Here is a 13,183-nt window from a genome sequence, read left to right as displayed (position 1 = left end):
ATCAATTACAAGCCTTGTAGATCCTCGCGAGGCCGCCGTCAGTTTCTCCTTCGCAATTAGAAAGGACGTCAATTTTTTGCATAGTTCTTCACGGAATCCGGGTATATCAACCTGCAAAAACATATTGTAAAGTAGAAGCAATAGACATGCACTTAATCCCCAATAATAGAGGCGAAGAAATGACATACAACGTCGAAACAGAGTTCTGCACCATTGTATATCGCTTCAATGTACTTCATTACAAATACACCGCAATCAACGCCATTATCTTGTAAAGGAGCATGGTATGCCGTGCGATAGATCCACTCGCTAACATCGACTCCCAAAATGGCTTTGAGGAAACCGATCTGAGAATCATGCGACCGACAGTAAATTCATGACCCCAGTACACGACTTGTTCCTCACATAGATATTGAAACTTACGAGATGAGAAATGTCTAGCCGTAAACCATTGTAGACTTCCAACGAATTGTAACACCATAGTTGTTTTTCGTGTAAATCCATCATGTATAAGACCCAATGCTTTTCAGATTGCCAGAGTGTAGGAATGAATATCTGCAAATAGATCGAAATAATGTTGTTAGCACTGTTATGCTGTAATATTGCGCTCTAGGTTTGTTTGCTTACCTTTTCACTTGACAAAAGGTCTCTGCAGTGATTACCGTTAACCCAATAAGATATGCCGTCTTGAAATCCACTGGAGTATGGCAAACGACGTAAGATAGTCTGCCAACCGAAACATTACTAACACCAATGTTAACATACGAATCAATTGGATTAAATCAATAATGAAAAGCAACATAAAATACAACCGATATACCATGAAATACGGGCTGACGACGCTTATAGTCTGGCTTGGAGCGTTGCTTTTAATAAAACTGACGAAATCGGATGTAGTCTGTTTGCAGCAAATATGTTGTTGTTAACGCACATACACATGACTTACTTGAATAGACAACTGCTACTAGTTTCATACTAACAAAATTACTGATCATGTTGTATTATGCGAATTCACTGCGCATTCGGTTGATGTCCTCAAGGAGTGATTGACTAAGATTTCGCCCAACTTCGTCGGTGGATGTTCGACTAAAATGAATGTGGACATTGCAGCGAACGATATTGAAATTACATTATATAGTTCACAAAAACAAATCGCAAAAAATGGCATCAAAGAGACAGATTTTGCTGAACATGTAGACGATGTGTAGACAATATACCCATGATTCGCCATTGTCGGTCGTGTAGCTGTCTTCGTCTGCGTCACCGACCACAATTTTCTATGGTCGAGGGCGGATCGCCAGGTTTTTGAAAAAACCGTCGGTTTGATTATTGACGGTTCACGAAGTAGAAGACAAACATAGCTTCCAGTACTTGTGCGACTATTTATTACCTAAAGGATGTACTGCTCAACCAACATGATCAATGAATACTGTACGACAAATCAAACATTTATGGTTATCCGTTGGAACTGCGTAATTCGACTTCATATTCGCTGCATAGCGAGTTGTGGTTATCGTGGGAAAGTAATTTGTGCAGCAATACTCGGCCTTTGTAAATGGTGTTAGTCAACACCGATTTGCGGTGTTAAACGATACTAGTATAACGCGATAATGAACGTTTGTTGATAAAAAAACCCCACGGATCGGAAAGATCCCACGGGTTGAACTACATAGCGATTGTGAGAAATTGTGGAGTACCACTCACACTTGCACTTCCAAGAAATGAAGTGAGGAAGAGAAAAGACACATTGAGTAGCCTTTTATTTATAATATATGGATACAACTTTTCACAAGATAACAATAATGATTTCAAAACTCGCTATGCAGCGGAATTCCTTCTTTGTTCCATGGTTGATCTCTCTTCGTCCAGGCATGGCGCCGAAGAAGTGTAAGCTTCGATTAGTGATTATCGCATGGAGCTGCGTAAGTAGAGTTCGTATTCCCTGCGTAGACAGTTGTGGTTAACGGGGGAAAGCGAATGTGCTGTCATCTGGACAAGGATTTGTTGCCATCGCTGGATACTTTGTGCTGTGAGTCGGAGAGTGACTTATGAGTAACGGCTGTTAGCGATTTTTGGCTTCTGTAGGAAGTGGATTGATGACATCATTATATGGCGATTTGTGGTTATCATTGATTAGCGATATGTGGCATCGCAACATAGTAATTTTAGGGTATTGTTCGACTGTCAATCTAAGCGAGATGACAAAGGTTGTTCAAGTAAGCTTTTTTGGGGCATTGAGCAAGGTTGCGCTTCATTTTCTGATCTAAGTAGGCTTTCAACCGCGCAGGTGATAGCATACTTAGATCATATAATGAAGCACAACCTTGCTCATTGCCCGAAAATAGCTTACTTGAACAACCTTTGTCATCCCGCTTTGATTGACATTCGAACAATACACTCAAATCACCACGGTGCGATGCCACATATCGCTAATCAACGATAACCACAAATCGCCACATATCGTTGCATAACCAATCGTGGAAGTCGATTCCTGACATCACTGAAAGGTGATTTGTGGTTATTGTTGAATAGCGATTTGTGGCATCACAACATAGTGATTTAAGGGTATTGTTCGACTGTCACTCTAAGCGGGATGAGAAACGTTGTTCAAGTAAGGTTTTTTGGGGCATTGATCAAGGTTGCGCTTCATTTTATGATCTAAGTAGGCTATCACCTGCGCGGTGATAGCTTACTCAGATCATAAAATGAATCGCAACCTTTATCAATGCCACAAAAAAACTTACTTGAACAACCTTTCTCAGCCCGCTTAGCTTGACATTGGAATAATACCCACAAATCGCTATGCTGCGATGCCACATATTGCTAATCAACGATAACCACAAATCGTCATACAGTGATGTCATCAGTCGACTTCCTGCAGAAGCAAAAAATCGCTATCTATCGATTTAAGCAAATCCAACCACGGACCGCAAGTCGTCTGTGACAAATCGCTATAAACGCTTAACAAATCTGACATTGTTAGCCAACACGAGATTCTTGTGTCCCATACCTATCTGTCGAATGCATCAGAGCCTGTCATGAAAGACAAAATATTAGACACTGAATTAAGTTTCACAAGAAATGCATACCTCCTCGCAACATTGATTACATACCAAAAGACTTGTAAAACTGTAGCGATCGTTGCCGGAAATCTGGTCGGGAGGAATGTAGGTTTGAACGTTTGGTGGTACTTCTGCAGGGTATTGCTGCATGATGGACATTACACGAGTTAGCTAGTTGACAAGCTTCACGCAATGGGATAGACATTACACGAGTTATGCAGCTATTTGAAAAGCTGCATAATGTTTTACATACCTGTTCATTCGAAGGGCTTTGTTATTTTTTATTACAGGTTGGTTGTTTCTTAGTTCTGTTCTTGCCAACCAATTCTACTGCACCCTTTGCCCTCCGACGACTGCGATTAGAGGCATGTTTTCTTTTGATACCCTTCGCTTCATGAATATGTCCATTATAATCAACAACGTTCACTACTGACTTGTTGAAGATAATGTTTACGCTTCGGCGAAACTTCTCGGGAGTGTCAAGCGAAACATGATTTTGACCTACGTTGTTCGATCCCATTATCCTCGGCTGGTATTCATTCGCTGCAACAGACTTAATGTGAATTAACTCCACGTTTTCAAGTAACTTCGTTGCAGCTTTTCTGACACATGCATAGCCTTCTTCACTTCTCGACGCCAAATCAGCAACATGCATGAATGACCTACACAGTTGTTGGTAACAGGAGGCTATGTGGCACTTCTCGTCAACACCAGATTTAGTCGCATTGTCCATAACGAGCATTTCAATCTTCGCGCGTCTCGTCCATCTTCGCATTACGTAAGACTCAGGTATTTCTTGTATCTTCTCTTGATTGAGTGCCTTTAATGCATGACAACATAGAATACCTTTGAATTTATACATTTTGCACGAACATTCTACCCTTCCGTTGTCAACATTGTATGTGACATGTGCTTCTTGCCTTTCTTGATGCTTTTCGCCCTGACAAAAAATATGGTATTTGTGCATATTCTCGGTTTGCACGAGTCCTTCTATTTTGCAATTCATGACATGCAACACCTTTTTCTTGATCCATTCAAATACAGTTAGTGTATACAGAGCTGTAGGTCACATTAATATTTTCATGCCAAAAGTTAGAGGTCGTGTATTGAAGCATTTCACGTCTTGTTTAAGCTCATTCTGTCTTAGACCGTCTACAAATAATTCATATTGTTCCATGAAACGAAACATTGTTAAACATGAATACAGAGTTTTCTTCAGCGTGGCATGCATAGATTCGGCTCTTTGTGTGCTTATCATACCTGCACAAAAGTATTATCTTTCATATGCCAATGCCCACTTCTCTTTTTCTGCATATAAATTTTGTAACCACAGACAGTCAGTAAGGTCGTATGTCTTAATCATTTTGTCCCAATCTGACTTAAAGGTGACCTCGTCTACGCTATGAAGTACACACCTTGTAAACTTTTTGTCAAACCCTGTATTCTGATTAAATATGTGTCATATGTTCTTTGCTGCATTTTGAAAGCTATGCCACAAACATAGGCGATGATGTGCATCTGGCCACACATGAAGCACTGCAGCCGCAATTGCGTGATCACCATCTGTAAGTACAGTTTCAGGATGATTCCCGTTCATTGCCTGTGTAAATACTCTGAACAACCACTCAAAGCTTTCCTTGGTCTGGTCACACACAAAAGCACCGCCTAATATACAACTCTGTGCGTGATGGTTCACTCCCACAAACTGCGCAAATGACCACTGTTCAGTATTAATCTTTACTATAGTATCAAACACAAGCACATCATTGAAGCATTCATAATCTACTCCAGACTTTGAATCTGCCTAAAACATATTCACAGCATATCCATCTTCGTCCACTTTCATTGCACTAAAGAAACCATGTTCATTGCTTGATTTATTCTGTAAGTAACGAACCAAACAACATATTTCTCCGTTCTTCATGTTGTCTGTCCTCTTCCTTCTCAAGTGGTTTCTTAGATCCAAAGGTGTGAATGACACATTTTTGCGACCACCATCTATGCGGGTAAACAAATTGTATGTCTTTCTTGGTGCAATGCCAGCGCTATCGGCTATTTAAGCCATTGCAGCATGCGCTACAGTTACTTTACGATGTGACCTTAGCATAGGAGTCATAAATGATGCAGATAAATCACGATTATGATCACTGATTAAAGTACGCACGACAAATTTCTCATTCGGATGTCTTTTCAAAACCAATCTCGCCTGACATCCACATCTTGATTCTGGCATGCTCCTTGTTGGATTTCCCATTGATTTCTTCCAACCTTGCTTGAAAAAGATATATGTCTTTCTAACCAAGACACCCTGTGCATTTTTTGACCAAGAAAACCTTCTCACACTGAAGCCAACTTTTAAGGCATAATCATTGTAAAATTTATATGCAGCTTCCTCGTTATTAAACTGCATTCGTTCTACAGGAACAGAGTCAAGTGTAATTCCATGTACATTCCCAGTTCCTACGGTTTTATTAAGTGCACTGACATCAAAATCTACCTCATTATTGAATTGCATTTTTTCTCCTGGAACATTCAAGTCAAGTGTACTTCTGTGTACATTCCCGGTGCCTACACTTTTATTATGTGCACTGTCATGATAGTCTACCTCATCATTGAATTGCATTTCTTCCACTGGAATATTCAAGTCAAGAGTGGGTCTAATGCCTGCACCCTTCTTTTCATGTGCATCGTTAGTGCAGATGTTCAATTCTTCAGTTGCATCATAAATATAGATATTCAATTCTTCAGATCTTTCGATTGATTGAGCTACATCGTCTTTATTACAACCTGATGATAAGCTCAACAATGTTTTAAGCAATATATCAATTTGTGTTTGCAGCAAAATAGCAAACAAATCGATATTATCTCACAAAAACGAGAGTCTGTTACTAATACAACGGTTTGAGATACAATGCATATAATAAGTGAATGTAGTATACCTGATGAGGTAGAGGCCCTTCCTAGCATATGCAAACAAGCATTCTTGTCAACAGGTTCCAGCGTCTTACAAATATCGATAAGTTTCCAACCTTCGTAAGAACAAGATCTACCTGCAATAACCAAACAATACCTTAATGACACACAAGACAACATGCCTTCTTCATCGATAGCATGATGATGGGAAGCTACTCACGCCGCCTTAATGGAACTGGTTGGAATGTTTGTGCATAATTACTTTCTTCCATAATGCCTAACAACAACGACAAATAAAAGAAAACAGTGGAATGTTTTGTAAGCAATATATCAATTTGCGTTAGCAAGCGGCATAGGTTTACTACGATTTAATCAGGATGCATATAACAACGGATACCACTAGGGTTAAGCAAGTCAAAGCAACGATTTAATGAATGAAAGTATCAAAGCAAGTGCGGTTTGATGTTTGCTTATACTGAGCATCGACTTGTCGCTCACCATGCCAATAAAATACACATGTCGTACATGTGTGTTGACGATAACGCTCTCGTAATATCCACGAGGCTCTAAAGCGAGTTCAATAAAAGTCGCTGCGAGAGCAGCGATATGCATGCGAAAATCGCCCCACCATGCGTGTAACGATGTGTTTCTTCACCCACACGTTTTCAAAGTCTGTGTACAAATATCTTACAAATACATATTACAAAACGATATGTATAGCGATTCGCAAGATATTGAAAATCGATACGGCAGTTCAGCATAATAACTTACAACTCGATGATACAAAATCATACTATCTAAAAGGTCGATAAATATATCGCACAATAAATTACAAATCGATAAGGAAGAACTTGAACATAATAACAAACAAATCGATATTATCTCACAAAAACGAGAGTCTGTTACTAATACATCGGTTTGAGATACAATGCATATAATGAGTGAATGTAGGATACCTGATGGGGAAGAGGCCCTTCCTAGCATCTGCAAACAAGCATTCTTGTCAACAGGTCCCAGCGTCTTACAAATATCGATAAGTTTCCAACCTTCGTAAGAACAAGATCTACTTGCAATAACCAAACAATGCCTTAATGGCACACAAGACGACATGCCTTCTTCATCGATAGCATGATGAGATGAAAAGCTACTCACACTGTCTTAATGGCACTGGTTGGAATGTTTGTGCATCATTGCTTTCTTCCATAATGCTTAACGACAACAAAAATGAAGAGAAGACACTGGAATGTTTTGTAACACAAGGCAGGCACGAGAAGGTGACCGTGTGTTGTACAACAGGATAAAAAACAAGGCGGAAAGCTCGACTAAAGATGAATGGTTGATAATGGGAGCAACTGTTACAGCAGATGGCGCAGGAGTTTAATGAATAGAGAACGTTTTCACTTTAAATGGTTAACATCAAACTTTCTAGATGGAGGACTTTTTTGTCCTTTTCTCGACCCGTCGTTTCACAACTTTTGAATGAAGGATATTTTTGTCATTTTCTTGAACCGTCATTTCAGGGCAAGCAAAATAAGTAAGGGTGATTAAAGTTATGTCAACATACACGGGAATACGAGCCCCATGTGCATGAATACGTGACGCTCATTCGATTTCCCGAACACAGACGTGGGATTCAGTGAATCATCGGGGGCGAAGATACGGAGGAAGAAGAAAAGCTCTTTATTGAATTAACTATTTTTTATCTTAATTGGATGTGCATTTACACGCAAACAATTAAACAAAGTCGGATTGTATACATAAATAGGTGAATAATAACTATAATATCTTATTCAACCGATGCAATGAAAAAAAAAAGAATATGAGAAAAAGAATTTGCATAAACCCAGCTACCCAAAAAAACATTTCAAACGATCACAAAGAATCCTGTACGTAGGTAGAATTAGAGGGAGGATCCGACGGCTGCAAACTATTGGGATGGACCTTCTTCTTCAGACGGAAAAGCTTAAAGGCTGATTTGTTCTTGCGGGAAGCGCCAACCTCTCCTGCCCGACTCTTTGCGGCCTCTTCTTCTTGAACTTGGTGCTTCATCTTCTCTTTGTAGAGCTTCTGCATCACGTAGACTTCCGCCAAGCTGCCTGTAAACATGGACGCCATCTTATCTTCTTCTTCAAGATTAATCTCGAAAGAGCCTGAACGATTGTTAGGCTAGGTGACAATTTATAGGGTGTGGGAGAGGTGGCTTGCTCACCAAGTTTTGAATTGACATTTGACAATGCGTGTCTCATTTCATTAGATAAAAACCCAAAAACAAAACAAAACAAATAAATGCGTGTGTCATCGGTGACGACTATTCTTAATCCCGTGGGGGATTTGAAGATTCGTGGAGACACCAACGTGCACCAATCCAATAACGACTGTTCCACTTTTGGACACGTCATCAGTGACGGCTTCTTCACAGAGAATGGATCAGGTGATATGACCCATCAACGGAGATTGATGGGTATATCAATCTGATTTTTTTTTTTTTATATTTACCAACTCAGATAGACCTAACCGTGACCCTGTTGGCTCTGCCTGCCGTGCTTACGGCCACTGTTCTACCAGCATAAAACTCCACGAGCTTAAGCTTAATGCTCTCAAAGGATCTCAAACAGGTGACAAATAAGGATACAAAGAAATGGAGATTTCAAGCTTAAGTTCTTAATATCGCTATCTTTAAAACTTTAATCACTTTATTTCAAAAAATTCGAGAATGCGAAAAGGGGTTTTTTACGATTGAGTTCTCAAGATACAACTATGGTTGAACCTCAAGAGAATCACGCAAAAATAGATGACCTTTTTCACACTAAAGACTCAAGACTTACCAAACTAAAGAATAGATAACAAACCCTTTATTTAAATCACTTGAAAAACTTCTTTCTTAGAGATGAGACTAAATATTTTCAAGGCACTTTTGGTGGAAAACAAAAATCACCAAGATTTTATATTTTAAAACTTTTCTAACAGCTTTCGCTTGCCTAAGAAACAGCATCCATCTGATATGAACCTAAACTGCCTGCATAATGGCCTATCCAAATCCCACCACACCAAAGCCCCTTTGGAGCTTCATCTTATTTGGTTTAGTTCTCTTAAAACATGACACCATTTCTACCACGCCCATAAATTCCACCAAAGAATCAAAGATCTCTTTATTTTTCATGAAATTCTTTTGAAGAGAAAGTAGGTAGTGTCATGGGTTGGGTTTGGGGTAAAACTAGACTTAGACCAGATTTTTGGGTATGGTATCAAGTCCAGACCAGAAACTAATCGGGTCTATTACAAGAAAAACCATACACAGACACTATAAGAACTACATGAACCAAACTCAGACTATATCCGGTAAAACCACATTTTTTTATTATCATTTTTGCATTGAAAAATTACGGGTCTTAATCGAAACTCGGGTTGGGTCCAGATATGATAGAAAATTTTACAAACTATATCCAGGTTCATGAATTTATAAAACGTTCGGGTCCAAACTAAGGTCTTAATCGGGTCCAAACGTTCGGGTTCATGAATTTATAAAACCAAGTACCTGGACCCTGTAGAGTTTAAACCAGGCCCGTTGACACCCCAGTAAAAAGTTTCCTTGGTCAGAAAGAAAAGTTTGGGTTTGACAATGGTCACATTTCGTGGGATGAAAGAAGCACGTGTCAAACACCAATGTCGGCGTTTTTTAAGGGGGTGCTTCCACAACTTGATAATGATCGTTCCACTCTTTGCCACGTCATCAGTGATCTATTTGCTGTTTAAGGGCGCAGCTGTGATATGGGGCATCTATTCTCTGGTGATATCCCGTATCACAGCTGCCACCAAGCATCTGATGATGACGTCATGGATGCCGTCCCGTCACTTACACAAGGGATGGTGGCGAGGAACTGATGGACGGTGGTCATCCCAAAGAGAAATGCTCTGCGGACCAGATCTACACCCTTGCCATGTGAAGGACTCCTGGTACCGACTCCACCGGTAGAAGCAGGTTCCATTGAGAACCGGAGCCAATATGAACAGGTTCATAGCATATGAAGGTTTCTCCTGTGCCGTGTGGCATTCTAAACTAGTTTAAATATATAAAATTTCTCCTTATTAAATTATGCGTATATACTATCAAAGTATTATATATTTTCATGCATTGTTCTACAAAAATGTTTGAGCTACTGAGGTATGCCCGTTGAATTCAAAATTATTAATAAGTGGAATTCATATGATCTCAACTTTTTACATTGACTATCTCTCAGACTTATTTTTTATATTGGGCTAGCCATTTTTTGACCCATGGCTGGCTAAAAAATGGCTAGAATTCTGGTATATATATATATATATAGAGAGAGAGAGAGAGAGAAAGAGAGAGAGAGAGAGGTGTACTTAAAATTTAGGCGCTTAAGAGTATTTAAAATTTCTTATAGTTGGATCTACAATAGATTCAACAGCTAGAATAGATAATACTTAAAGTGAAAATAAGGGTTTTCCATTTTCACTTTTTCCTTCCTTTCCCCTCTCTTCAGCAACAACGTTTTTCGCAGCTCTGTCTACCACTGCCAGTTCTGTCTACCACAGCCGTCAACCACCGCCCTAGGCCTGCCTCTCTGCCTCAAGTGTTAGTATCCATGGAACCTCTATTGATAAAAAAAAACTGTTTTAGAAAGACACCTAAAACTGTATCTTTGTCAAAACATTTAGTTAATTAGTGTTCTATAGATTGTTGATGGAGAGACTTGTTGGGTATTTGGGTTTGGGTTATTTTGGCACTAATGAAGGAGTGAGTGGGCAATTAGTGAAAATTAATCAGAAAAGTTTGTCTTAGTTTTTCCCATTAGGTTCAGAGTCTCATCATCCACACTTGAAGGCTTGGGCTCATCGGGGACTTGATAGGCTGAGGAAAATACCGAGCACCAGCAAGTCACTTCGTCCCCGGCGTCTACGGGTATATATCATTTTTACATTTCAATTATGTTTTAAAAATACGCCACATTGGGTTATGCACCCACACCGCGCATTCTGGTGCACGTGTGGGTGCGTCGGCAGCGTTCTTTCCATGCTCACCGAATCTATTGTCGGCATTATTTCTACCATCCATCGTCGCTGTAGCCTGTAGGCTTGCTTTCAGCAGGTGCAGCCTACTCGGGTGACGCGCTCGGCCAGCGGACCCAATATGCTACCTGAAGCTAAGTGGCACAAGGGTCAAAGGACTCGCGGGCGGCAGAATCCTCATGGAGTGGCTTTCGCCCTTTCGAGTGCTGCTGACAGAGGCTGACTGATGATAGGGAGTCACCGTCACTAGCGGCAGTCGCCGCCGGTGATGTCGAGTAGTAGGAATGGGGCCGGCATGAAGTAATCACCGTCTGCTACCGATTTTTTTGCCTGTACAGAGGTAGACGATGGGTTCGTCAGCGCCATCGCCATCGCCTATCCTCGCCGGCCGGGCAAGCGACGGCAGGCCACCGGTGGCGACAGTAGCCCCGGCGGCAGTGTACTGGCCATCCGGCTGTTGAAGCAGGGGAGGGTGCCGATTGCCGTCGTCGGCCTTCCCAGTCGCCTTCGCCGACGGTTTTCACAGACGCTGTCCCCCCTATTGTAGAGGATGATTTCTGAATCGCAGGGGGGGGGGGGAGGCCTGGCTTCACTGGTACCCTTCACAGAAACCAGCATACGCCGGGGATGGAAGGGGGAGCAGGGAGCCGATCGGCCTCGCCGAAGTCGTCCTTTGCAAGTGGTAGGGTGGCAACTCTATTTTACAGCATAGGCAGGGGTTTCTTCCCCTTTGCTTTCGTCGGGAGGGCAGTGGTAGCTGACGGCGGTCGCCGTCGCCATCGACCGACCATCGGGGTCAGCTGCCTTGGTTGGCGACCGACAGTCATGATCAGCCACCGGTGGAGAGAGCAACACGAAAAATAAAACCAGTAAACCCTTACCTTTGCTAGGGGTTTTCGTTGGGGGGTCGTCGCCGGGAGGGGGGGTGACCTTCGCCGGTGTCGTCCCCTGAAACGGGAGAGCGGCGGCATTCCTTTACAGTAATAAGGTGCCGCTGTTTTCACCGGTGGAAAGGCATTATTTGTTTTTTTTTAATGGCCCCTGGTCCGGGCGGATCGGGACCAGATTTGGACCCGGCATTTGGACCCGATCCTTGAGGCAGACCGATCCCGTTCTGAGGGTTCAAACCAGACATGGACCCATTTGGGTTCTGGGTCTAGGTCTGATCCAAACAACAGGTCTCGGATCTGACCCAGTTGGATTGGACCCAAATCCATTTGGTTTTCAGTATGGTCTGATTCAGATAAATTCTGTCATGATCCGGATCCAATTGGATCTAGGTATGGTCCAGGTCTGGTCTTATCCAAAAAGACTGGGTCACGATCCAGATCCAATGGGATCAATGTATGGTTCAGGTCTGGATCTGATCCATTTAGACCGGGTCAAGATCCAAATCCAATCGAATCTGGGTCTAGATCAGGTATGGTTTCTAGACCCTATTATGGATCAGATCCAGGTTCAAATCAGTTTTGGATCATTGGATCCAATTTGGGACCCAGTCTTTATGGGTCTAGATCTGAATTGGGGATATCCAACCTGGGATCCATTGGAATTGGATCTAGATTGGATCAAATCAGATCCGAAAAGAGGTTTATTTACTATTTACACCTGAACCAGTTTTGTGACCGATACGACACCTTTCGAGATCTGTTCAGAGCTATATTTGATCGGTTTCTATTAGTTTTTCACCGGTTTTGAGATGTAGAGACCCCGTTTTCATGAATTCATGAAAAAACATGGATTTTCTCGTTCGGTTATAGGGTTTTGTGAGCTTTTGTTCATGTTTTAGACCGGTTTATAAATTTTAGAACCGATTCAGACCCTTAGATGACTGGTTCGGGGATGTTTCAAACCAGTTTGAGGTATTTTTTGATCAAATTCAGCTTGTGGATTCTGGGTTTTACTCATAAGAGTATGTTTTTGTTGTTTTTCATGCATTATAAGTGTTTATTATTAAGAAAACATGACTTATGCATGTCTAATACATGTGTTTTATGTTATTTAAGTTATGCATAGTCTTTAAGCATGAATTATAACTAAATTCATGACATTTGTGATGTGTTTTCATAAAAAATATTTGTATATATAAGTTGAAGCATGAACTCATATTTTTTGATGATATAATACATGTTTCGTTATAAATATACATACATTATTGTATGTGTATAGACATGCTC

At 41.0% G+C, this 13,183-nt stretch overlaps 1 long non-coding RNA gene across 1 annotated transcript; it reads right to left on the bottom strand.

Moving 5' to 3' along the window:
• Positions 1-10,346: 10,346 nt before the first annotated feature.
• On the bottom strand, positions 10,347-12,006 carry LOC149846973 (uncharacterized). Its single transcript, XR_016430578.1, has 2 exons — positions 11,888-12,006; positions 10,347-10,591 (listed from the first exon to the last, which is right to left on the bottom strand). It is a non-coding gene; the product is annotated as an uncharacterized LOC149846973 (long non-coding RNA).
• Positions 12,007-13,183: the final 1,177 nt, after the last annotated feature.

Source organism: Nuphar pumila, chromosome 2, assembly GCF_984573655.1.
Source record: "Nuphar pumila chromosome 2, dmNupPumi1.hap1.1, whole genome shotgun sequence".
In the NCBI taxonomy this organism is placed as follows: domain Eukaryota; kingdom Viridiplantae; phylum Streptophyta; class Magnoliopsida; order Nymphaeales; family Nymphaeaceae; genus Nuphar; species Nuphar pumila.
Note: the sequence above shows the minus strand (reverse complement) of the source record. Positions and strands in the feature narration are given on the sequence as shown.